Source organism: Ambystoma mexicanum, chromosome 5q (assembly GCF_040938575.1).
Source record: "Ambystoma mexicanum isolate Mex_15411 chromosome 5q, UKY_AmexF1_1, whole genome shotgun sequence".
NCBI classification, from domain to species: domain Eukaryota; kingdom Metazoa; phylum Chordata; class Amphibia; order Caudata; family Ambystomatidae; genus Ambystoma; species Ambystoma mexicanum.
Genome location: NC_090933.1, coordinates 800,545,167 through 800,568,542, shown reverse-complemented (window position 1 = coordinate 800,568,542; position 23,376 = coordinate 800,545,167).

Here is a 23,376-nt window from a genome sequence, read left to right as displayed (position 1 = left end):
GAACTATCAGAGGTTAAAAGGATAGGATGCTCAACAGCCCGATTCCTTCTTTTCAAAGACATGTATGTACGCAGAGAACAATTTATTCTAGCTCTAGCATATGCAGTCACCATTCATAAATCATAAGGTCTTACCCTAGATCAAGCATTGATACATATTCTCAGCACAGTGTTTAAAGAAGGCATGAGCTATGAAGCACTATCACACCTATGTACACTTGAAGGACTATTTCTAGTCAACTTTGAGGCAAGTAAAGTAAACACTGATATTCCTTGCATTCTAGAATACAATAGACTATATGCACTCTACGCACCCCATCTCAAAACCTATCCTGTTCCTCAAAAAGCAAACGTTTGTAAAAGAAAACTAGTTCAGACTCAAATTGAACAGGATCTAACAACCATACCTCCAAAGAAATTAAAAGAAGCTAATACTTCATCAATGACCACAACCAAAGAAGAATCTACTGCAGAATCAAAACCAACTACATCGTCAAAGAAACAACTCACACTTCCAACAAATGTCTTAGACACAGAACTGTCTGGTCCATTCAAATTTTCAAATACAACTGGTGTAATTGCTATGCAAATGTAGCAATCAATATTCTATTCCAATTGCCACCAATTATTGAAAACATTTACTTAAACGCGACAGACCAATTATGTTTACAAATGTTAGTCCTTCACAGAAATGCAACCAACAATCCTGACAACACTTACAGTGTTTCTGGAATAAGGCAGGAATTGGACTACTGTGCTTGAACGGTCAGATTCACTATAAATACACTGGAAGAGCCATAAGAATTTCTAATGTACTTACTACAAGTACTGGAAAACAAAAACATACCTATAAATAAAATCTTCTAGATTTCCTACATATGGAAACATACATGCACTCTCTGCAACCATGTGGCACAGAAATAAATTCCTAATGAACGGTTTGTGTATGTAACCATACCTAACTGTGAATCCATTCCATTTCAGCAACTTGTACAAAATGCAAACCATGGCAGATTATGTACTACCTGCAATTCTGATAATAGTTCCACTTTACAAATACAATCACATAGTGAATACGTAATAGTAATGCTTTTACATTGCAATGCAGATGGTACCAAAAACAACTGCAAGCGGACTGGATTCACACATGGACAAGTATCACTTGGTAAGAAAACCTTCACAACAGTAGGCATAATCTACCACGCAGGAGCCACAACCAATGCAGGTCACTACACTGCATACATAAAAGAGAAATGTGGATGGTTTGAATGTAAAGATACTTCCATTACTCTAAAACAAACATTACCAGCAAATCTTGTAAATGCTTGCTTAATATTCTTAAGACCAAAATGTATTCACTAACCTAATTATAAACATCTACAAAATGTCCCCAACAACCTTTAAATCCATAAACTAGTAGAATAGGACAACAGCTATCTTACAGTGAAAAACTATAAACAGCTACAATAGACTAACCAGAATCTAACTACAACTAGACAATTGCAATATACATTTTTCTAAGGAAACCCTATAACACTTATTACGTATAAAAATATTCTCAACAACTTCAAAACTATCAACAGTTAGAATACTCCAACAGATATCGAACTGCCTCAAAATTCTGCAACAACCAAACAGATAAAAGAATACTGCTAAAATGCAACAAGAAATAAACAGTTTGAATACGCCAACAGGTATGCAACTGCCCCAAAATTCTGCAACAGCCAAACCGATAAATGTATACTTCTAAAATGCAACAAGAAATAAACAATTAAAATATGCCAACTGGTACCAAATTACAACAATAGTACCACCACTTCCAAACCAAAAACTATACACCTATTCAATTCCTCCTACTGAAATCAACCACCGAAAAATATTTTACCATAATGTAGAAAAGTTGTTTTAATCCTCATGGTTTTTTCCCACAGACCCAACGATTTTAAGAACAAACCCAGGAACTGGGCACATTTCACAATACACTGGTTTGAAGCATAGTGATTCTAAAGCACTAACTGTGCGGGTCGACAAAGTACAGAAATGTCTGCTATGCAATGAAATAACTCATTACAAACTACCTTAACTAACATGTGATCTTTTCTTTCATCACAGAGAGTGAAAAAAACAATGTACGCTCCAATTTCCCATACCATGAAAAAACTGCATACAACCTCAACAATGCAAACAGTAAGTATACAATGATTGGAGTCACAAACACTGCAACATAACACACCCATGAAAGCAAACACCCGGCCACTCACCACAACCCAAAATGCTTGCTTGCATGGGTGTTTTATGCTGCAATGGTTGTGACCAGTGCCTATAGTCTTGGGTGCATGGCGTGGACAAAATACCGCATACAGTAAGTATACAATGATTGGAGTCACAACCACCACAACAAAACACACCCATGCAAGCGAACACCTTACTACTAACTAAAACCCAAAATGCCTAGAGTCTTAGATACCAACATTCTAAACACAGTCCAACAAACCAACTACCAGACACCATGTCCACCAAATACTATTACACTACTGGCAACCAATACACAAACCTTTGCAAACATACACCCTAGCAGCCCACATAACACACTCAAAATGTTTGCTTGCATGGGTGTGTTATGCTGCAGAGTCTTGGATACATGCCCTCTCCACCCAATACTCAACTAACTAGCCACAACTAATACATCAGAGCATAATAAAATACCCAGTAGTGCAATCAATGGTTTGCTGGTATGAAACTTTTTAAACTTATCAGAACTGGGAGCTTGAGCTTTGTGGCCTATGTACCCCCACCCCCCAATTCATTGAAGTAAAAGCTGGAGAGTGTGAGAGAGAGAGAGTGTGTGTGTTTGAGAGAGAGTGAGAGAGTGAAAGAGAGACTGACTAGATGTAGGGAACTGCCCTTTTTGGCCAATGAGTGAGAACTCACAACAATAAAGATTCAAACCAAAATCTAGTCGGAGGGGGGATGTCGGCCCAGGGAAGAGATGCCTAGGAAAGGGCAGCAAAAGAAAGAGCCAATAGGAGCATGAACAAGACCTAAAACTGAGAAACGTACTCACAGGACACAGTTTCAAATACCAGCAAGATCCTCTCTGCACCCCTGCTGCTTCTGACACTGCTCACCCAGCCCCCAGCAGAATGCTTCTTGGGCCCATCTCTGCACCCCTGGTCCTTCTCACACTGCTCACCCAGCCCCCAGCAGACTGCTTCTTGGGCCCTTCTCAGCATGTCCGCGAACAGCCGCGGTGACCGCGGACACCACGATCACATCACAGCCTTTTCCCACTTAAAAAGATACACCATTTGATCCATCTCTCACTCCACCACCCTCTCCAGCCATTCTTCCACACCAACACACTCCTCAAAATTGGATTCTAGCTCTGTTCCACGCCACGCTGTCCGAGATGTCCGTGGATCTAACATGGCAGGGGCATCTAGAAAATGTGATGCACCTCAAGCTTCACTCCAACCAATCAGCAAACACGTTGCCTGTCCGCAGACATGATGCACACCCACTGACAAATTGGTATCCTGTCCGCGGAGCGAACAGGGAAGTGTGTCCGCGGACAGGACACAGATATCACACATTTTTTTGCACCTACTTTTTTGTTGTTTTAAAAAAAAATACTGGACGGATTTCCACCAAATTTACAAAAGCACACGTTCGAGACCAAGCTGCCTCTCCTGCAGCAAATTTGGTGAAAATCCATTCAGCAGTTTCAGCTGTCGACATGAGCAAAGTTTTTCTACTTCAGTCTATGGGAAATAAAGACATGTTGGGACCCTCCCTATAAATTTGCCCCCCGTTGACCAAACCTCACCAAACAAATATTCAGAGCAGGCCATATACTGTTTTTGCAAAGTTTGGTGAGAATTCGTCCAGAGGGAGCAAATTTATCAGCCACCCAAAAAGTGTTCTTTCTATGAGATGAGCAACTTAACCATAACTACAGGGACGCTACCGCAGGCCCAGTAATATGTCATAAATTAGATTTTAACAAAAGGTGCCATTTTATCGACATTAGAGGGCAGTGTACAAATAAAAAAAAACATGTACCCCTACTTTGCATAGGGGAGACATCCTATCTAATGTATGTATGCTTCCCAAAGGACTTACTATCATTTCTAACAGTAGGTTACAAATTGAATAATTCAAATACAACCTACTCACCTCTGAATCCTTTACATTTTCTTTGCATTTTTGCATCAATCAAGGCTTAGCCGGAAAAGAAAATATATCATATCATACAATAAAATGGCAGCTGTATGTTTGTCTGAAGCCGTCCTATCCACTTTGCCTGTTATCACTGCTGGGAGCTGTTGCCTTGTTTTTAATTATTGTATTTATTGGACAAGTATTTCCAGGTGCCACAAGGCATGTTGGGGCGGGGACATTGGAACCACAAAAATAGAACATTAACGGTTATATTGGCCATGTGACAATCCTACCGTGCAAGTTCATGAAAAGTTGGTAAGCAAGGGGGGTTTAGCGGTAGAAGTGCAGGAGGGGGTGCCCAAAGGGAGGGGGTGGGCAGGTTCTGGGGGGCCAAGGCAGCAGTGACAGGGTAAAGAGGGGGAGGGAGGATGAGTGCAGTGGACAGGCAGTACCAGGTTGGGCTAGTCCGGGAAGGGAGCCAAAAGGCAAGTGCAGGCATGGGATGCTGGGCTGACTGGTAGGGGGGTGGTCTGGTACCTGTATGACTCTGAAGGGACCAGGCCCAAGTCACAGCAGCAGAGAGAAAGTTAGCAGGGGAGGGGGAGAGAGAGGAAAGAGGAGAGGATTGCTGAACTTAAAAAGATCCAGCTCACGTTTGATGGGTGCAGGGAGGCCATTCTAGATCGAGCAACCAGCTGAGGAAAGGGATCTATCTTCCACTATCTGCTTGGAGAAACATTTGAACTGCAGAGTTGGAGCCAGAGGACCGAAGGACTCTGGCCGGGAGGTATTTAGGGAGGGAAAGCTGTATGTATAGAGGTCCCAGGCCCCAGACAGCCTTGTGGATGATGCAAAGGGTCTTGATTTCGATCTTTGTGGTTATTCAGTGCCAGTGGAGATATTTTAGGGCTGGAGAGAAGCAGTCCCTGGGCTTGAGGACATTGATGAATCTCAAAGTCCTATTCTGGATTAGTTGGTCGGGGCGAAGGGAGGAAAGAGGCAGATTGAGGAAGAGGCAGTTGCAGTAGTCCAGCCTAAAGATAATCAGGGCTCTGGAGATGTTGAGCTTCTGGGGGAGGTGAGGAAAGGTAGAATGCCCCTTTGGAGGTGCAGCTGAAAGTTGGACATCATTGCAAGTTCTGTGATGTGTGGAAAGAAGGAGAGAGAGAAGTCAAAGATGACCCCAAGAGAGAAAGGGCCAATTGCACTTGGGATGGTCTGTTTGAAAGGAGGGAGGTATGTATAAAACAATAAGACTTCAAGTTCATCTTCCAGGGGAACAAAACATGTATTTCATGTTATCACCACTAAGGCAAGCTGTTGCCTTACACATACAACAATAAAACATCAACTTAATCTTCCAGTGGAACAAAATGTGTATTTCAACAACAACAACATACAATTAGCTCCAAAAAAGGCCCAGACAGGGATACCACTTTAACAGCATTCTTCAAGTTGCATACACTAGGAAAATATATACATTTTTGAAAAAACATATATACAGAAATTCATTTGATTTAGCACTATTTCTCTAATAAAATAAATTACTTTTTAAAATGTATTTATGTATGAGGCAAATATTCATTGTAATATTTCTTGGTATGTGTTATTATATCAATAATATTCTTCATGTACGTTTTTAACATTATTTGACTTCAATTTAATGTATTCTATGATCTCATGTCTACTTGAAATAATGCTGAATGGGAATTGTATTACTGTGACATCCCTCACCATTATATATTTGAGTCCCAGCCCCATAAGTGGAATCCAAGACAATGAGGAGCAGATAAAACAATTAGCTGTATGTACTATGTTGAACTTTCAACAGATTCTGTGACCTTTTGTTTGAGGTTATTACTCCTCCATGTAAAATGAGAAGCTGTTAACATAAATGACGCTAACATACACCACATAATGTATTTACACTCAGAACATGTCTTTCTTTAGGCACATTAGCCCATGTACACAGGTTTTTCCACTAATTCTATCATGTTTCACTAACATTTGACAATAATGCATGTCCTTCAAATAGTTAGATAGCACCAGATGCTACTGCATTATTCTTTTAAGAAATTAGATGAAATCAATCTCCTCAATCACTTTTTCTTTTCATAGTTAATATAAGACATAAATAGCAAACTGTAAAAATGGGGGTGTTGCTTTTTTTGCAGGGGAAATACACAGTGTGTGGATTCTGCTGTATGAATGAGTTCCAATTATTTCTACAAAACAAATCTTTAGCTGCCTGGGCAGTAATCCCAATTCTGGCCTTAGGGCTTCCGTTGACGTGGAATGGCGTTTCCGAGCCCTGCCCTATATGGCTGTCAGCTTTAACAATGTTTCCAGCCTAGAATAAGCACACCCATCCAAGATGTTCAGAGGAATGTCATTTTATATACTTTCAAAATAGAAACAACTTTCTAAGGCATAAAAAGCAAAAAAGGTGCCTAAGGTGAAGGTGACTTCCAAGGTACTTGAAACATCTTCAAATGAGGTTTGTTTATAAAAAGGGAATCATATTTTGTACCCATATGCACAAATTCTTGCACACCTTCGATTTTCCGTGAATCTAGATGCCAGGTGTATTTACCACTGACCCATCGCTGGACTCTGTTTTCCGGAAGTCTGGGGTGGGATCTGTTTCTTCCTCACTCTCATCATCCATTATGAGAGCCATCACAAAGTCATCCAAGCTGTAATATGATTTTAGCCGGTTGACATGAAAGACCCTGTGGGGGTAATTCATAGAATGCAGCGCACAAGTGGCGCACGCGGCTGGTGCACAGTGTGCGCGTGCGAATCCGTGCGCCAGCCACGTGCGCTAAAATCCATTTCCGCGCACAGCGTATTCATGGATTCCAGCCACCAAAACCAGCCGTGGCGCACAGTGGCACAGCGACACTGCAGCAGCACCAGTTACACCCCCAAGAACGCCTTTCGCACAGGGAAAAGCCATCAAAATCCCCAATCCAGTGCAAAGGGCTGCGCTAACCCTGTACCAGCACGGCAAGCGGGCTATGTGTATCACTGGGGTGCGCAGGAAGTACCTCACGCGATTGGCCCCGTGCGAGCAGGGTACGCGCATTTTAGGGGTGCGCCGGAAGTTCCACACGCGATTGCCGCAGGGTACGTGTATTTCAGGGGTGCGCGGGAAGTTCCACACGCGATTTCAGCAGGGTACGTGTATTTCAGGGGTGCGCGGGAAGTTCCACGCGCGATTTGCCCCGTGCGAGCAGAGTACGTGTATTTCAGGGGTGCGCGAGAAGTTCCACACGCGATTTCAGCAGGGTACGTGTATTCCAGGGGTGCACGGGAAGTTCCACACGCGATTGGCCCCGTGCGAGCAGGGTACGCGTATTTCAGGGGTGCGCGGGAAGTTCTACACACGATTCCAGCAGGGTACGTGTATTTCGGGGGTGCGCGTGAAGTTCCAAATGCGATTTCAGCAGGGTACGCGTATTCTGGGGTGCGGGGGAAGTTTCACACGCGACATCAGCAGAGTACGTGTATTTCAGGGGTGCGCGGGAAGTTCCACACGCGATTGGCCCCGTGCGAGCAGGGTACGTGTATTTCAGGGGTGTGCGGGAAGTTCCACACGCGATTCCAGCAGGGTACGTGTATTTCAGGGGTGCGCAGGAAGTTCCACATGTGATTTCAGCAGGGTACGTGTATTTCGGGGTGCGGGGGAAGTTTCACACGCGACATCAGCAGGGTATGTGTATATCAGGGGTGCGCGGGAAGTTCCACACGGGATCTCATCAGGGTACGAGTACTTCGGGGTGCGGGGGAAGTATCACACGCAACATCATCAGGGTACGTGTATTCCAGGGGTGCGCGGGAAGTTCCACACGCGATTCCATCAGGGTACGTGTATTACAGGGGTGCGCGGGGAGCACCACAAGTGAATTGCACGTGTGGGTCCTCCCAGGTGTTCACTCTACACCCTTTATGGCCCCTGCAGGTGGCTCACACCACAGGGGCCTACCCTGCACGTGTCCTGCAGGCACCCCATCCACCATGGCCATGCCCCCCAGCCAGCCCACATGTGAACTTGCACTACTGCCCACCAACGCATGTCCCCCTGCACCCCCAGCCACCAGGGGCACCCTCCACCAGGCCCCCACCCATGTCTCCCACCCCCCCACCCCCCAGCACTGTGGGGCACCTGCCAGCAGGCCCACACCCATGTCCAACTCATGTTCCCCACCCCCCACCCCACAGCACTGTGGGGCACCTGCCAGCAGGCCCCCACCCATGTCTCCCACCCCCCCACCCCCCAGCACTGTGGGGCACCTGCCAGCAGGCCCCCACCCATGTCCAACTCATGTTCCTCACCACCCCCACCCCCAGCACTGTGGGGCACCTGCCAGCAGGCCCCCACCCATGTCCAACTCATGTTCCCCACCCCCTCCACCCCCCAGCACTGTGGGGCACCTGCCAGCAGGCCCCCAACCATGTCAAACTCATGTTCCCCACCATCCCCACCCCCAGCACAGTGGGGCACCTGCCAGCAGGCCCCCACCCATGTCCAACTCATGTTCCCCACCACCGCCACCCCCCCAGCACTGTGGGGCACCTGCCAGCAGGCCCCCACCCATGTCTCACACCCCCCACCCCCCAGCACTGTGGGGCACCTGCCAGCAGGCCCCCACCCATGTCCAAATCATGTTCCCCACCCCCCACCCCCCCAGCACTGTGGGGCACCTGCCAGCAGGCCCCCACCCATGTCCAACTCATGTTCCCCACCACCCCCACCCCCCAGCACTGTGGGGCACCTGCCAGCAGGCCCCCACCCATGTCTCCCAACCCCCCAACCCCCCAGCACTGTGGGGAACCTGCCAGCAGGCCCCCACCCATGTCCAACTCATGTTCCCCACCCCCCCACCCCCCAGCACTGTGGGGCACCTGCCAGCAGGCCCCCACCCATGTCCAACTCATGTTTCCCCCCCACCCCCCAGCAGTGCAGGGGCACCCTCCACCAGGCCCCCACCCATGTCTCCCACCCCCCACCCCCCAGCATTGTGGGGCACCTGCCAGCAGGCCCCCACCCATGTCCAACTCATGTTCCCCACCACCCCCACCCCCCAGCAGTGCAGGGGCACCCTCCACCAGGCCCCCACTCATGTCCAACTCATGTTCCTCACCACCCCCACCCCCCAGCACTGTGGGGCACCTGCCAGCAGGCCCCCACCCATGTCCAACTCATGTTCCCCACCACCCCCACCCTCCAGCAGTGCAGGGGCACCCACCACCAGGCCCCCACCCATGTCCAACTAATGTTCCCCAACCCCCCCCACCCCCCAGCACTGTGGGGCACCTGCCAGCAGGCCCCTACCCATGTCCAACTCATGTTCCCCATCCCCCCACCCCCCAGCACTGTGGGGCACCTGCCAGCAGGCCCCCACCCATGTCCAACTCATGTTCCCCACCCCCCCCACCCCCCAGCACTGTTGGGCACCTGCCAGCAGGCCCCCACCCATGTCCAACTCATGTTCCCCACCACCCCCACCCCCCAGCACTGTGGGGCACCTGCCAGCAGGCCCCCACCCATGTCGACCACCCCCCCACCCCCCAGCACTGTGGGGCACCTGCCAGCAGGCCCCCACCAATGTCCAACTCATGTTCCCACCCACCCCCACCCCCCAGCACTGTGGGGCACCTGCCAGCAGGCCCCCACCCATGTCCAACTCATGTTCCCCACCACCCCCACCCTCCAGCAGTGCAGGGGCACCCTCCACCAGGCCCCCAACCACGTCCAACTCATGTTCCCCACCACCCCCACCCCCCAGCAGTGCAGGGGCACCCTCCACCAGGCCCCCACCCATGTCCAACTCATGTTCCCCACCCCCCACCCCCAGCAGTGCAGGGGCACCCTCCACCCGGTCCCCACCCATGTCTCCCACCCCCCCACCCCCCAGCACTGTGGGGCACCTGCCAGCAGGCCCCCACCCATGTCTCCCACCCCCCCCACCCCCCAGCACTGTGGGGCACCTGCCAGCAGGCCCCCACCCATGTCCAACTCATGTTCCCCACCCCCCCACACCCCAGCACTGTGGGGCACCTGCCAGCAGGCCCCCACCCATGTCCAGCTCATGTTGCCCACCACCCCCACCCCCCCAGCACTGTGGGGCACCTGCCAGCAGGCCCCGACCCATGTCCAACTCATGTTCCCCACCCCCCCACCCCTCAGCACTCTGGGGCACCTGCCAGCAGGCCCCCACCCATGTCCAACTCATGTTCCCCACCACCCCAGCATGGTGGGGCACCCTCCACCAGGCCCCCACCCATGTCTTCCACCCCCCCACTCCAGAACACTCTGGGGCACCTGCCAGCAGGCCCCCACCCATGTCCAACTCATGTTCCCCACCACCCCCACCTCCCAGAAGTGCAGGGGCACCCTCCACCAGGCCCCCACCCATGTCCAACTCATGTTCCCCACCCCCCCACCCCCAGCAATGTGGGGCACCTGCCAGCAGGCCCCCACCCATGTCCAACTCATGTTCCCCACCCCCCCACCCCCCAGCACTGTGGGGCACCTGCCAGCAGCCCCCCACCCATGTTTCCCAACCACCCACCCCCCAGCACTCTAGGGCACCTACCAGCAGGCCCCCACCCATGTCCAACTCATGTTCCCACCACCCCCACCCCCCAGCACTGTGGGGCTCCTGCCAGCAGGCCCCCACCCATGTCCAACTCATGTTCCCCACCCCCTCCCACACCCCAGCACTGTGGGGCACCTGCCAGCAGGCCCCCACCCATGTCCAACTCATGTTCCACCCCCCCCACCCCCCAGCACTGTGGGGCAACTGCCGGCAGGCCCCCACCCATGTCCAACTCATGTTCCCCACCCCCACCCAGCACTGTGGGGCACACTCCACCAGGCCCCCACCCATGTCTCCCACCCCCCACCCCCCTTCACTGTGGGGCACCTGCCAGCAGGCCCCCACCCATGTCCAACTCATGTTCCCCACCTCCCCCACCCCCCAGCAGTGCAGGGGCACCCTCCACCAGGCCTCCACCCATGTCCAACTCATGTTCCCCGCCCCCCCTCCCCCCAGCACTGTGGGGCACCTGCCAGCAGGACCCCACCCATGTCTCCCACCCCCCCACCCCCCAACACTGTGGGGCACCTGCCAGCAGGCCCCCACCCATGTCCAACTCATGTTCCCTACCACCCGCACCCCCCAGCACTGTGGGGCACCTGCCAGCAGGCCCCCACCCATGTCCAACTCATGTTCCCCACCACCCCCCAGCACAGTGGGGCACCTGCCAGCAGGCCCCCACCCATGTCCCACTCATGTTCCCCACCCCCCCACCCCCCAGCACTGTGGGGCACCTGCCAGCAGGCCCCCACCCATGTCCAACTCATGTTCCCCACCACCCACCCCCCCCCCAGCACTTTGGGGCACCCTCCACCAAGCCCCCACCCATGTCTCCCACCCCCTCCCACCCCCCAGCACTGGGGGGCACCTGCCAGCAGGCCCCCACCCATGTCTCCCACCCCCCCATCCCCCAGCACTGTGGGGCACCTGCCAGCAGGCCCCCACCCATGTCCAACTCATGTTTCCCACCACCCCCACCCCCAGCACTGTGGGGCACCTGCCAGCAGGCCCCTACCCATGTCCAACTCATGTTCCCCACCACCCCCACCCCCCAGCACTGTGGGGCACCTGCCAGCAGGCCCCCACCCATGTCCAACTCATGTTCCCCACCACCCCCCAGCACTGTGGGGCACCTGCCAGCAGGCCCCCACCCATGTCCAACTCATGTTCCCCACCACCCCCACCCCCCAGAACTGTGGGGCACCTGCCAGCAGGCCCCCACCCATGTCCAACTCATGTTCCCCACCACCCTCACCCCCCAGCAGTGCAGGGGCACCCTCCATCAGGCCCCCACCCATGTCCAACTCATGTTCCCCAGCCAACATGTCATCACAATCTAGATCCCTGGTTCCTATGGTCAGCCTCCAAATGCAAAACACCCACCCGAGTATTCCATCCACCCACTCATAATTGGCAATTACATGACAGAACACCAATTGCAAGTTCCGAAACAAACACATTTCCCTCACATACACCCAATGGGTGTCAGTGATTCTCAAAACCCACATCATGATATGCATGATACCAATGAGATGATACTACACATTGAAGTTTGATAAAAAAATATGTATTAAAGGAAACATAAATAGAATTAAAAATAAAGAAACATAAATGGGAATGTACAAAAATGAAAAGAAGCATGTCCGTGAAAAAAAGCAAAATCCAAAGTAATGGTGTCCAAAGTCACTGTCCACAAAACAAAATCCAATGGGAAATAAAAAAGAAAGCCATTGCTCCATGGTTAAAATGTGAAAGAAAAATACAATCCACCAGTGAACTATGTACATAAAAACAACCCATGGTCCATTATCCCAACAAAAGAAAGGAAACCTATCTGACTACAGTAACTAATAAAATAAACTATATACAAAAATGTGGCCAATGTCCAAAAGGTCCAAAATAAATCCCCAAAAAAATTAAACCTAACACTACCTACATAACTCAAGTCAACTATGTACAAGGGCAGCGGGCTAGTTTGACGGCTCACTTTTGGATGTCCCGGGCCAGGGCATCATCGAACTCCTGCTCAATGTCCCGGAGGCGGTCCTCCTCCATGGCCCAGAGGGTCCGCAGGGCCGTTGACGTGTCCACCTCCAAACCCCTGCGGATTGCCTCGAGGCACTTGGCCCGCCTCAGGGCCCTCCGCATGGAGTTCTCCGCCCTGGCCATTGTGAGCCGTGCCTCTTCCGCCCGCTGCCGCTCCGCATCTATGGCGTGGCCCAACCGCTGCCACACAGAAGACACTCTCTGTCCTGGGTCCTCCTGCCCTCCAGCCGATGCCTACCCCACCGATGTTGAAGGCCCTGAGCCTTCATGGCTCCCACCACGTTGCTGCTGTTGCTGTGCCTCTGCCCGTGCACTGCCTCCTGCTGCCTGCACATCCTCCGCCGGCTGGGGTGCAGTCATTGATGTGGCCACCCTTGCTGGACGTCAGACTCCCGACTGTGGCAGGGATGCCTCCTCCACCAGCCTGGCCGCACCGTCAGAGGCAGCTCCACAGGGCACCCAGGTGACTGAGCGCGTAGGGGGTTCAGTTGAGGAGGGGGTCGTAGCAAGCCCCATCATATGGAGGAATCCGGCCTGGGTGACCTGTCCCAGCAGGCTGATGTGGTCAACGAGCCATTCGAGATGACGTGCAGTCTCCTCATGAAAAGACTGCAGGTCACCTCGCATGGCCCGTTGACGCAACACCACACCACTCAGAACAGGCTCATCCCGGACCCGGATAGCCACGTCCGCAGGCAGAGGAAGGCCAGTTGACGTGAGCTCATCCCCTGCCGGAAAACAGGTCTGGACGTAGGCATCCCTGCTGGTGCAAGATGATACAGGGACAGGATCAGGGACAGGATTGCACACAGGCACCCCCGCGGCGGCCTGTGCTGCCTCCTGTCCCTGGTCCTGCACTGCACCACTAGCACCAGTGTGATCCCCACCTCCAGACCCCGTCTCTGTTGCTTGCACGGCCTCCTCCTCCACCAAACTCCCCACCAACCTGGATGACTTTGTGCCATCTTCCCCTGTTGGGCCCTGTGGGGTCCGAGCTGCCCCTTCTGCTGTCGAGGAGTCCAACTCCATCCTCCGCCTCTTGGACCTCCCCCCGGCAGCTGCAGCCTGGGACGCGGCACCGGACTCCTCACTCCCCGACGAGATGACAACATGGGAGGGGAGCCGGGCCTTGCGTCTCCGGCTGGCGGTGTGATCCCCGCCGCTGTTCTCCACAGCACCTTCTCCGCCCTCTTCATCAGTTGACGCTGCAGACAGGGAGAAATAAAACACAGGCATCAGGGCACTGTACAATGGACACATACACACATGACAGTTGTACATGAGTGGCATTGGCAAACCTCAGACATGTCATCACAATCCCCAACACACATGTCATTTCAACTCGCACACATGAGCCATACCTCAGCCATATCGCAACTGCCAGCACCATCCATACACATACAACAGCATGAGCAGGCAAAGGTGAGCCAGACATCACATGCAACACAGGAAGTGCACCACACATGTACACACACCACCACACTTGCCTGCATGTGTACACCTCTGCCAAGTGTCGCAGTGTTCAGATGGGCATCCATGTCACATCTGCCGATCAGACTTCCACATACCGCTGTCACATGCATCCATGTTGCATCACTGTTGCACCCTTGTCAAATACACACAGATGCACATGTACACAGTGCTGATACATGCAGCTGAAAACAACATACATGTGTGACATCACGGACATGTCTACTTACATACACATTCATCCAAACATGTGTGCACACACAACTGCATTTGGCATGCAAGCCTACACACACAAGCACCATCCATGTCTCACACATTCCATCCCTCGCATGTGTTAGCCCCACGGCCCTGTACACCCCCACCCATACTCGACCCCATACAAAAAGATGTGCAACATGCACACTACTGAAAAATCACCACACGCACATCTCACAATCAGGATGCATGTACACTTACCGCTCGACTCCAGACGGGTCTGCCTCTCAAGGACATGGACGTGGAGCGCTGGGGATATGCGTTCCAGGACCCTCATCTGTTCTTCCGACAAGTGGCCCCGGCCCCCTTGGCATCCGCTGCCTTCAAGAGGCGCCGGGCCTTGTTCAGGGTCCTGGACCTGAAGTCCTCCTAGCGCTTCTTGACATGTTGTAAGTCGCGGACTGCCACCCCCTCCGCATTGATGGCAGTCACGATGTCAGTCCAGATCCGAGTCCGTCCTTCCTTGTCGGCGCGGGAACTTCCGAAGAGGGCATCATACTGCCCCAGGACTTGCTCCACCAGGACACCAACTTCGGTGGCACTGAAGCTGGTGCCCCTCTGCCTCTCTGGCCGGGGGTTGTCAGTGGTCTCAGATGGTGTTTGCCCCGACATGACAACCCCAGAGGCAGGAGTGGGTGGGCAACTGGGTCCTGGGGCTGGGATGTGGAGCGATGGAATCCCAGTCGGGAGTCTTCGGTTCCAGCAGGGGTGGTCACAGCAACAGCACCCCTGGCTGATGTGCAGGCAGCAAATGGCAGGGCACGTGGGCAGTAGGCAGTCAGGCAGCAGCAGATGGCAGGTGGGAGCGTGCTCAGCGCTCTGGGGGGCAGTAGTTCGGCTATCTGGGCAGGAGCGTGGTCTTCCTTATGCTTACGCGTGGCCAGCTTGATACGGAGTGGTTTGGCACGTGAAAATTCGGCACGTCAGCGTGTAATTCGAGGAAAGGCCCTTAGCGCGTAAGCGCGTCTGCATGCATACGCATTTCCATTGGGCAGAAGGCCCCTCAAGCGCAAGCACCCCTGTGACGTGACGCGTACAGGCGTGCATGGGCATTTCAGCGCACGTGAAAAACTGCACGACCGTGTGTAATACCAGGAAAGGGCCCATGCGCGTAAGTGACGTGACGTGCGCGTGCGTTTCCCTCAGCACGGGTTAAAGGTGAGCGGGCCCAGCAGTTTGCTGTACGTGCCTTTCGTGGAGACCGACGTGTGTTGCTGCTTCCTGTTGTTTTGCGCGCCATCACAACTTCACAGCTATCAAGGACGTATCTCTTCTTTTGGTGGGGGTATTGGCTATGCGTGTTTTTCTGCATCGCGCTAGTCAGGCGGTGAGTCGCACATGCTCTTTTTCCCACTGCGGGTGCCCCTGTGTATCGCACCCATTTTCGATGTCATAGTAGCCTGCGTGTCCCACGCGTACGTGTTATTCATGTTACTGGGTGCCACCGCGTACTGCGGGAGGTTGAATCCACGCACGTAGGCTGCAGGGTTGCGTGCACGGTTTTACTGCAGTTTTGAGGTGCCTGAGCGTTGAGTGACCTGTCACCACATCACCGGGGTCACATACAGCCTTGCAGGTGCAGGGGGGCTGTTAACATCTTGCTTCCCACCCCCTTCACCCCAATTGCCCAGGTCAATTGTGGTGTACACTTCCCATTGGCACCACTCCATCTGTGCCAGCACTTCTACATCAGTGCCATGGTTGGGAGGCCACCAAAGGTGAGGGGCGCCTCAGCTGGGTGTCCTCCTCATGGCGGGCGTGGTCGGGGACGTGGCCGTGGTGACCAGGGAGTAGGGGGACTCCAGGGTGTCCAGGGCGGCCACAGAGGGAGAAGAGGCAGGGGTGCGCCACTTGAGCACAATGTTTTGCCATGTGTCGGTGCAGTCATGCCACCACCCCCTGTGGTTCCAGGGGATGCAGCTCCTGCATCTGGCACTGGCACCCGTTCGACCCGGCAGTCTGTTCCATCGACTGCCACGGGCCCAAGGGTAGTGGTAGCTGCAGGTGCAGCTGTGGACACCGCCACCCAGGCTCAGGGTCTGCCAGCGCAGGCTGTGTTGGCACTTGAAGAGCCCTTGGTAGATCTCCAACAGGCCAGGGGGGAAACCATAGGGGCAGGCCGGGCTGCTCAGACCAAGACACGTATCCCTGGGGCAGTCATGTCATCTGCTGCCCCGAACAGCCGGGTGTTGGCAAGTGCAGGGGCAGATGCACCCAACAGCACCCCGGTTGTGAGTCTGCCAACCAGGACCGTTGCGGTCAATGACCCTGCCACAGCTGATGTTGCTGCGCAGGGTCCATTAGTGGGCACCCAGCTGCCACTGACACGAGTCAGGCCTTTGGTCGTCCCTCCACCTGCCACTCCCTTGGCTCAATCCACCGAACCCACTGGCCATACTGGTCAGGGCGGCATTAGCCAGCCAGGGTCTGCGCCATATTCCAAGAGGAGGAAGGTTGCACCTGCAGCACAGGCTGGGACCCCACACACAGCCACGACCTCCTGGACATCGAGGAAGAAGCCATTCTGTAAGCAGGAACTGGACTTCCTCGTGGTCTACGTGCGGGGCCACAGCCGTGACATGCAAGTGGGTGCCAATAGTCAGACTACGGCTGCCCAACGTGACACCCACTGGAAGCATGTTGCGGAACATGTCAGTTCATTTGGCCATGAGGTGCGCACGGCGCAAGAGTGCAAAAAGCGTTGGAGTGACATCAAGCACAGCACTAAGGCTAAGCGTGCCTCTAATTACAACTTGACTCTGGTGACTGGCGGTGGGACTGCACCAGAGGATGAAGAGCTCACTCCGCATGAGGCTCTCGTTGCGGAGTTCATATCACCTGAATTGGTCGAAGGAGTGGGAGAGATGCTGGACTTTGATGCGCAGTCCAGTGAGTGTTGATGCATGTTTGTTGAGGACGTGTGTGTTTCACTTGTGGGATGTGTTGTGCATGATTGCTGCTACATGTGACGTGTACATGGTTCTGATGTGTAAGTAATGCAATGCTTCCGTCATGCATGTCTCCTCTGCCTGCATGCGGGACTCCATGTAGGCATGCTCCCTTGCCCCTCCTCTGCCACTCTGCACCCCAGTTCCACCTTTGCACTGGTCTGCTTCAATCTTGCCAATGTGTAGTTTCTTGTTCATGTGTCCTGTGTAGATGCTAACTTCCAGCGTAGAATCTGCCAGACATATGCCGTGTGGTACAGCCTTAGTACTCGATGCAGGGTATCTCACTTGTACTGTGCATGGGTCAGATGTCCCGCAGGGACATGAGTGCCCATTCATGCTCCATGTGCATTGCACGCATGCCCCTATGTGTCCTTGACTGGATTATCACTGTAATATAAGTCCTTGGTTACATACATTGCCTGCCATCTCATCAGCCTTCCCATGTCAACTGTGGCTCAGTCCTGCGTTGCACACATGTTTAGGCTCTGACAATCTGTGTGGCTCACAGGCTTCAGCCTGGTCAATGGCCAATGACTCTGTCCGACTCTTGTTGTGTCTTCTTCACACGTGGGCGGCCTCCGGAGTTTTCATCATGTTTTGCCTACTGTCCCAGCATCATTTGCAGTGTTGTCATTTGAATCACATTAAGCTGTTGATGCCAGTCAACACTGCCTGTCAATACACAGGTGTATGGTCAGCCTTTTGATACCATGCTAGGCATCCCTGCTTTGGTACTGGGGTGGAGGGGTGCTGGGCTTCTAGATATGGTACACATTGAATGCACAATGCACGTGATGTGTGAATTTGACATTGCACTGCCTTCACATTTCCTGGCACACACCATGGAGTGCTTGTACATGTAGGTAGTGAGTGGCGTACACATTTTCTGCACTGCATAGACCCACTTCCATGGAAACTGCCACCTTTCAACAGGTCTTATAACAGAAGCTATTCAAAGTAGTCCCAGCATGCATGCCAGGTTATATGTTGTGTGTCACATGTCTGCCGGATGCGTTTGCTGTCGGTGTGTGTGTGTGTCGTGTGCTTCTGACATGTGTAGTGACCTTTTTTCTCTCTATTTTTCAGGTGATGGCGCAATGGAGGCGGAGGATGGTGTTGTCATGCAAGACACAGGGTTGGTAACACCACATCAACCCGGCACTAGTGGGGGTCGTGGGGTGGTAGGCCACGAAAACCCCCAAGTGCTGCAGTCCATCTTGTCTCTGGCTGCCTATGAGTCCAGCCTTGATTACGACTCTGACGTCCATGTTGAGTTGGATGAGCATCAAGTCCATGTGTCAGGGGTGAGTGATTATGATGTGGACACTCCTCTGTCTGCGACACCTGCACTGAGGGATCAGACAGTCTTGGTTCCTCCGCCCGTGGTGGATCGGGACGCAGGGTCACCCTCCACACCAGTCACTGATGTGCCTGGGACATCACGTCGACGGGGGCATGTTGTCGTGCAGCCGCAGGCGGTGCCAACACAGTGAGGACCCCCGGTCCTTTGGTCCCACAGGGGTCAAGCCCGGCAACGCGGTCGCCGCGCGCAACCGCTGCATACTGAGTGGGAGCAAGACATGACTGCCAATTCCGAACGGCAGGGGGCAGCAATGGAGAACATCGCTGAGAGCATGGAGCGTGTGGCCCGATCTGTGCTCCCCCCTGCTAGGCAGGTGCTTCTCCAGCAGCAGGCGGCACGGTCCACGGCCCGCTCTCTCAGGCTGGGCATGGCGGCCTCGGACAGGGCACGCCAGGCTGAAATGTCATCTCTGTGTCAAGCAATTGCTGCTCACGCAGAGGCGCACATGGATGCCCTGAGGGAGGAGTATGCTTCCCTCAGATCCACTCTGGGTGCCCTTATGATGTCCCAGAGGCAGCAGGCAGAGGAGAGGTTTGCACAGCTTGAGCGTACCATCTCGGCTGAGCTACGGGCTTGCTGGGAGGTGCAGCGTTTGTCCAGCCAGGCCTTGCAGGAGGAACTCCGTGTTACACGTGATACCTTGCAAAAGAAAGCACGTGTATCACCTGAGGTTCTGCATGCAGACCTATGTCGCATCGCCACACAGAACCAGGCTCACCCGTCCGGCAGACTTGCTGCCGACGAGGGGCAAGCTGTGGCTAGGCGTGGCCAGGGTACTGTGCCACGTCCTCCTTTACAGGATGAGCCAGACTCAGACGACCATCTATCTCCCACATAGGTCGGGCTGTGCAGGCGTTGAGCCCATGGAGGTTTTTTTTTTGGCTCCGCATCATCGCATGTGGATGTTGAGCAGCACCCTGTACCTCCCCCCTCCTGGGTGCCTCCCCTCCCCCCCGGGTCGTATGTGGCCATTTTTTATTTTTCTTTTAGTTTAGTTAGTTAAGTTTCTGTTTGATAGTTAGTTTAATTAGGTAATGTAGGTTTTCCATTGTTAGTGTAAATAGTTAATAGTTGATTTAGTTTAAAATTGCTAGTCTATTGTGCTTTCATGTGACGGTGCAGTGCTTTGTGGCTTTTGAAGGCATCCACTGTCTGTTCCAGCTGGGCCCTTCAGGCTTGTCTTGTGTATGTGTTTGCTGCTTGGGGTCCTTGACTCACATATGCCACTCCTGCCTCACTTATCCATGGGCTCGTAAGGATGGTTCGGTGTTACAGAATATTACACAAGGGCTTTGGACTGTCATATCTGTGGCATGTCTGGTGCTGTGTGACTTGTGTTGACACCCCTAGTGGGGATGATTTTGGTGTTATTGTCCACTGTTGAGCTTTTGCTAGATGGGGTGTGTCATGATTAATGTGTACATTGATTGCTATGCATTGTGTAGTATGTTTCATATCTTTCCTGTACACGTGCTTGTTGCAATTCATGCTGTAGATAGTGTTCCACACTTTGGATGTGAAAGACGGACTGATGGTGTGATTTGTGATGTGACTCTCTGACATGGTCAAGTAATGAGATGCCTGATGACACACACACAGATGACTTTGAAGCATTAATCATGTGTTTCATGCCCTTTCTGCAGGGGGATGAGCCTCCAGAGCACCTTTGCCAGCAGACATGGCCCATTGGATGACAGAATTCTGGACCCGTTTGTTGGTGCCCACATGCACATGTGTGCACAAGCAGAGGCACAGGGATTGCAGACCCACATCCTAGAACTGCTAACATGTTCCAAGGAACTCCAGGCAAGGTGAGCAGCACAGGGGGGGCACGACACAGCAAAGCTTGCACCAGGCGAGTTGCACATGCAGGCTTAGTCACAGCACTGAGGGTGAGCTTAGATGAATATTGGTGTTGAAGCACACAATGCAGCTCAGATGTGTTGGTGGACTGATGGCTGTTGATAGTAGGGTTGTCTGGGACACATGCAGGGGCAGTGGCACATACCCTCCGGTACACCAAGGTCCATTGAGGCCCTTGTATCAACCATGTCGCCTTCCGAGACATGGAAAGGGGCAGCTCACAGGGACATACAGCAAGGGACATACTCAGGTGCAGTGCATGTCTTTTCCATGTACTGTATGATAAATGCACTGCCAACTCTGTTTCGGTCATGGTGGTACGCAACTTGCTCTGAAGTCATGGCTTGCTATATGGGTCTGACTGCTTACCCAGGGAACATTGCATGTTGTGTGAATTGTAACACATTGGTGTTCCATTTGCCACGCACCCACCAGCGGCTGAATTACTGCATTGACTGTGTATGACCCGTCACAGGGGTGATGTTATATATGGGTACGAAGCATCGACACCAGATTGTCTGTTTGTAGAGTAGTTTGTTGCAATGGGGCATGTTTGGTGTTGTCTTTTTGTGTAATTGGCACGTACAGGTTGTTGACTGTGGCTCTCTTTGCAGCATTGCAGTGCTCCTGTAACCGGACCTGAGAGTGCGCAGGCAGAAGGCCAGCACTCAAAACCAGAGCTAAGTGTCTTGTTGTTTTTCTTTCGAACTGCTCTGCATAGGCTTGCTGGGGAGTATACTAATGCATGGATGTATGTGTGGTTCAATTTGGTATGTTTTTTCTCCCTAATCACCCGTGATCCTATGCAATTTTGAACCCTGTACCCTCTACCCGGTGTTCCTGCTTCCCGTACCTATCCAAGCAACGTTCCCTGACCCTCTTTCCCCGCTGGGGTTGCGGATGCCTGTGTAAGCACCGAACTTGCAGGCGCCAAAACCCTAGAGGGGAAGGTTGGTTCGTACCACTCCTGAGCCTGGACTACAGAAGGCCATGACAATGATGTCCAAGTTTGTTTGAATTGTGTATGTGTTCATGCAGGTAGTACATTTTCGTGCATTCCCTTGTTTCATGTGTCATTCCTCCTCCCCTCTCCTGCCACTCATTCCAGTCATCCAGTGTGTCAACACCTGTCCCGACTGCATATCCCTCAACCTCCTTTCCCACCAGGGTCTCAGGGGCCTGTGTGAGTTTGACCTTGCAGGCACCCGGGACATGGTGGGGGTGGTTGTTTCGTGACACTCCCGCGCCTGTACAGGGGACCTGTGACAGTACACATCCGTTCATGGTGCATCATCCTATGTCATGTACCACAAATGTTTCACATCCTGTCGTGACATTGTTTTGCTGTGCTACCTTGGTTGTTGCATCATTGTGGTAGTACTTGGCCTTTGTGAGGTACTGCTACATCAAGTCATCTACTGGAGGGTGTTCTGGTTCGCTTTTCTGGCTTGGATTTTGTGATTTTGAACATTGATTATGAGGGTGCAGGCACCTTTTTAAACACAAGGTGGGAGATGGTGACGAAGGGTAAAGGTGATCTTGTGGCCAGATTGAATTGAGGTTTGAAGGCTCCATGACCCAGGTGCAGTTGTTCAGTGGGTCATGGTCATTTGTGAGGGAGGGGGGGGTTGTTGTTGATAGTTGCCTTGCCCTGCAGTGTGATGGGAACTCTGACATTGTAATGGTGGTACCCTATGTAGAGGTTGTGTTCTGCTGATCAATGCCTGTTCATGTGTTGTGTTTTCCTTTCAGGTGCGAGGGGATAGTTGTGGTTTGACATGCTGGGGTGTACACATGGTGAATGTTCACATGTGATGTGTAGAGAACACTAATGGTCACTTGAGTTCACATGCATATGTGGAGTGCATGTCCTTGCAGATCCACACACTTCCACTCTGATGCACTACATGTACTCCCACCCTTGTATATCCACGTGTACACTGTTTGCCTTCTGGTGCCCACTGTGTCCCTGCAGCACATGTTCTGTGACCGATTATGGATCCTGTACATGCCTATTTTGCTGTTTGATGTGGTCTGTCACTTAGATGTGATGCTCAGGGTGTGCATCACACACAATGGCTGTTCACTGTGCTGTGCGCTGAGCAGTGTGTTGCAGGAGTAGGACACTGCACACATGAGCTGCAGTGTTGATTTTGCAATGTGCAATGTGCATGTAGACAGGCATTCATTGTTATGTTACGTCTACGACTCTTGTACTGCATTTGGAAATGACTTATTTTGGGTGGGAGATTTTGTTGGTCTGTCATTTCATCTGATTCCGGCTCAGGCATCATTGTCTGATGCAACTGTACATTTAGGACATGGCAATGTGTACCTTATCGTTACTGTGTTGGTGTATGGGTATTGCTTGCCATGTCATGTTGTGGTTTGGGAGGGTTTGAGTGACATGACAGTGATGGCCATGGCCTGTTTTGCAGGTGTGGGATGCACACCTTGCATGTCAGGGTCATCCGCTTCTCAGAGCAAATAGCTGGGGGTAGATCTCTCTCCGCGGCAGGGCTCTCCCTCTGGAACAGCCTTCCTGCCTCACTTGAACTTGAGGGGAACCATCTCCAGTTCTGGAAGCACCTCAAGACCTTCCTCTTTGCTTCTGCTTTCTCTCTGCCTCTCCCTTGCAGAATTCTTCACTGGAACTGCACTGG